General features: G+C 47.7%; 1 long non-coding RNA gene across 4 annotated transcripts in view; it reads right to left on the reverse strand.

The window, feature by feature from the left end:
- Positions 1 to 3,040, reverse strand: part of LOC120099909 (uncharacterized) — a 43,552-nt gene extending 40,512 nt beyond the window's left edge. Inside the window, exons 1-2 of one of the 4 annotated variants that reach the window (XR_010063135.1) lie at positions 2,906 to 3,040; positions 1 to 1,861 (exon numbers count right to left, since the gene is read on the reverse strand). The exon at positions 1 to 1,861 is cut by the window's left edge and continues 1,503 nt beyond it. This is a non-coding gene — a long non-coding RNA (uncharacterized LOC120099909). Of the gene's footprint in view, positions 1,862 to 2,785 lie in introns of all 4 variants that reach the window. The other 3 variants (XR_010063134.1, XR_010063133.1, XR_005499384.2) reach the window with 3 other exon arrangements.
- Positions 3,041 to 4,480: the final 1,440 nt, after the last annotated feature.

The raw sequence follows: 4,480 nt of genomic DNA on the forward strand, positions 1-4,480 counted from the left end.
ATGTACACACATGGATGTGCATTTATATCCAAATACACGCGTGTACCTCCTCCAAACACACATTTAACATGGTTAACCAGTAAAGGTCTGAGTTCCCACTGTGACAAAAGAGGTCAGGAACTGTAGGTCAAAGGGGACAGTCGGGGCAAACAGCACAGAGGGAGAACATGTAAACTCTGTAAAGATAGTTGGGACTGGGTGCTTCTCAAAATGGACATCATCTCTGGTGTGGGCCAGACCTGCAAGTGGAGGTACAAACACTAGCTGAGCCAGCCTCCTTCCCAGCTTGTCCCTCCTACAGCCTGGTGGGTGCCCTGCGTAAGACATGTTCTTTCTTACTTTCATGGCTCTCTGCCCACATCCCTGCTCTCCTTATCAGCCTGCCCACTGCTCACCGCCCACTGCCCACCACCCACTGCCCACTGTCCACTGCCCATTGTCCACTGCCCATTGTCCACTGCCCACCGTCCACTGCCCACTGTCCACTGCCCACTGTCCACTGCCCACCATCCACTGCCCACTGCCCACCATCCACTGCCCACTACCCACCGTCCACTGCCCACCGTCCACTGCTCACTGCCCACTGCCCACTGCCCACCGTCCACTGCCCACTGCCTACTGCTCACTGCCTACTGCCCACTGCCCACTGCCCACTGCCCACGGCCCACCATCCACTGCCCACTGCCTACTGCTCGCTGCCTACCACCCCTTGCCCACTACCCATTGCCCTAGTCCTTTAAGACTTAGCTCAGCCAATTCCAGTTTCCTCTCCTCACCGAAGCCCAGGCTTCCTGCTGGGGCTCCCAAAACTCTAGCCATGGACCTCCTTTGAGCAGCTATTGCATAGGTGGAATTATTTTGGATGCCTTTTTCCTAGTAATCCTGAGCTCCCTGGAAGCAGGGACCATTCTCTATTCATGTCTTCATCTTGCACATGGGTCCTGACACAGAAGATGTGTTCAAAAAGTCAAGTGAATGAATTAAAAAAAAAATTCCCTTGGATTCAATTGAAGAGGCGATTGCAATCACTTGCATCATTCGATCTCCATTGTGTCGCCTCAAAAAACACTTTCTCTTCTCCTCCCACGGCCAGTGACTCATTCCTGGGGCAGATAACACAGCTCTGAGGTACAGAACTTGACTTTCTCAGATCTTTTCAAAATCTGCTTTTTGAACATTCTCCTCCCAAGACAAAAACACAAAGAAGGTTTTGGAATCTCTCGACTTGGTTGTTGACTGATAGAGTGCTAAAGACGTTTGGAACTTTATCTCTGCAGAGTATCCAAAAAAGAACAGGCAGGTGAGTCACAAGCTAGTCATTCATCCTGGCTCCGCTCAAGGCTCTCAGGCCTTAGCGCCACTTCTCACTCAACAGACATAGCACCTCGACGATGACTAGAAGGCGAAGAGATTGGAGACCAAGAAAAAACACAAAGCCGTAAAGTCTGGCATAGAACTTAGGTCTGTCTGAGCCAGGATGGTGCTGTAACAATGTTACCCTGTTCATTCCGGATTGAATAGAAGAGACGCCCACCAAAATGGAATGCCTATTCTTTGTATATTTGTGACTCATGCACATGTTCCTGTGGGGCTGTGCATTGTGTGTTCCGTTGCATGTACACATGTGTGTACATACTTGAGGAGGTTAGAGGTCAATGAGGTTTAATTGTTCGCCACTTGATTAATCGTCATTATTTTGGAATTTTAACATATATTTTTATTTTTTTTTAATTTTTTTATGTCTATGAGTTTTTTTCTTGCATGCCTGGTGCCCTTGGAAAACAGAAGGAGGAGTCGGATCCTTGGAGTTAGAGCTGGAATTCTGGAAGGATGTGGGTGCTAGAAAGTGAACCCAGGTTCTCTGCAAGACAAGGAAGTACTCTTATGCACAAACCATTTCTCCAGCCCTGTCATTTTGGTCTTTGGAGTTGGGGTCTCATATAGCCCGGCCGGGCTGATCATGCTGTTTCTGTCTCCCAAGTGTTGTCTCATAGGCATTCACCACCACACCTAGATTCCCATCTTATTTTTTAAAATAGTCTTCTATTGGACCTGGTGTTCACAGATTCAACTGGATTGACTGGCCAATGAGCTCTGAAATTGCCTGACTCCACCCTTAACCCCCTAAGTGCTGGCATTAAATATATGTGCACCCCATCCAGGTTTGAGATGGATTCTGGGGTCTGAATCTAGGTTCTCTGGTATGTGTATCAAACACTATAGACACTGAGCCACCCCCCCCCCCAGCCTTGAACACCCATCCTTGACAGCTCATGTCCTTGCCAACAGTGGGCAATGACAGCACACAAAGGCCCAGCATCCCTGGGCAAACATGGTATTCTAGTTTTTGTTTTGTTACTTCGATAAAACATTGACTAAAAGCAACATAGGGAGGGGAAAGGGATTATTTGGCTTATGGGTCACAGTTCATCACTGAGGGAAGCCAGGGCAGGAGCTCCAGGTAGGAACCTGAGGAAGAAGCTAAAGCAAAGAGCACAGAGACACTCAGCTTACGGGTTTCCCGGTGTCTTGCCCTGTTTCCTTCCTTACACAACCCAGGACCATTTGCCAAGGGGTCCATTTGCCCACAGTGGGCTGGGCCCTCCCACAGTCATGAAAATGTCTACAGACATGTCAGTCTAATAGAGGCGATCCCTCAGCTGCAGTTCCCTCTTCTCAGACGATGCTAGTGCATGTCAAGTTGACAGAAACTAGCCAGCACACGGTTTTCAGTGACGGTTATGATGAACAACCTGCCCCAACAGACAGTCACCCAGCCACCAACCTACTTCCCGCGTCCCTCTCTGCACCTTGACTGCAGCGCCAGGAGCTTTTTCTCCTGTCCACCCCCACACAAGGACATAAAAGCCCCTTTCTCCTAGCTTGCCGCTTAATTACAACTTACCCGCTCCTTGTCCCAGCACTGCCATGGCAACAAGTTGCATTGGAACAGAGTCAAAAGCGAGAAAGGTTGCCTAGCAACAGAGTAGTAGGAAGAATTCAAAGATCCCAGAGGCCCAAGTTCTAGTTTTGGTTCTGACTACCTGGGACACAGTAGATAAAAACCTACTCCTCTGTGCTTTGATTAGGTTTTGCTTTTGTTTTGTTGTTTGTAAAACAAAGGCAGTAACCTCCATCTCAGAGGAAAACTGTAAAGAACAGCTCATTCCACACATTCTAGGTCATATTGTAGGGGAGACTAATCAAAAGGAAACAAATGTCAAAGACGGATTACTTTCTGATGACTGAGCCACAGGAGTGGTCACCTCTTTGTTACTGTCAATTCCAGACAGTCCCTTTGATGCTGTCTCTTGGGAGGATCATTAAGTGTGTCAGTTATGATTCAAATGTAGGTGCTGTTCAGCCCGTCTACTTTATCTCTAGGAATCTTTGTTATGGAAATAACTAAAGTAGTTTTCAAGCTGAAAACTGAATATGAACTCAAGAGGCCATTGAAGAGGGACACAGCAGTGTCAAGCAGTGGGACCGGTGGGATACTGTGCAGTTTGAGAGGAGTCACTTGTCCTGTAATTGCTGTTCTCTCAGTCTCTCTCTCTCTCTCTCTCTCTCTCTCTCTCTCTCTCTCTCTCCTCTCTCCTCTCTCTCTCTCTTCCTCCTCCTCCTCCTCCTCCTCCTCCTCCTCCTCCTCCTCTTCCTCCTCCTTCTTCGACAAGTCCTCATGAAGCCTAGGTTGGCTTCAGGTTTGCTATGTAGCCAAAGATGACCTTAAACTTCTGGTCTCTCTTGCTTCCATCTCCTGAGTGCTGGGAATCTAGGCATGTGCCACCATTCTCAATTTAATGCTATGCTGAGGATTTTACCAAGGTCCTGCACATCCTAGGCAGGTCCTATACCAACCGTGTCACATCCTCAGCACTTAAGATTTAGGGCCACCGAATGTTGCATACTGCTAATTGTTCACTGTGGTCCTCCAAGTCCTGTGAAAATGTCATGTCCTTTGTAATAACAAGATACTAGAAAACAAAATGGCCGTTTTGTTGTTGTTGTTTTAAATTAAAGTAACACTCTGTAGGGGTTCACTCAGCAATATGGCAGGGGTCTCTAAAATATGATGTGTAGCTAGTGAAGGCAAATTGCAGACACCTCCTTTCCAAAGATGTACCTACAAACACATCTCAAAAAGCCTGGGAGGACTTGTCTCAGAGTATAAGCAGTTGTTCCCAAGTCACTTCTTGGTACTCCTAGAAGAGGTGACAGATGCTTAAATAACCTTAAATTCTGAGTATTCCATTCCACCCACCTGAAAACCCAGCCAGGGCCAGATAAACACCACAGTAGACCAGGAGCTCTGAGGCTGCAGAATCATCTTTTTATTGCTTACTCCAGGGCCTCCCCAGCCTCCCTGGGGCATTCATTAAAAAAACGAGAGGTTGAAACCTTGGTGGAAGAAACCGAAGCCACCCCAGCTGCTGTGGGCTCTTATTGGGCAAGCATGCTCTAAGGGAGGGTGGGAAAGCCA

Source organism: Rattus norvegicus, chromosome 1 (assembly GCF_036323735.1).
Source record: "Rattus norvegicus strain BN/NHsdMcwi chromosome 1, GRCr8, whole genome shotgun sequence".
Lineage (NCBI taxonomy): Eukaryota > Metazoa > Chordata > Mammalia > Rodentia > Muridae > Rattus > Rattus norvegicus.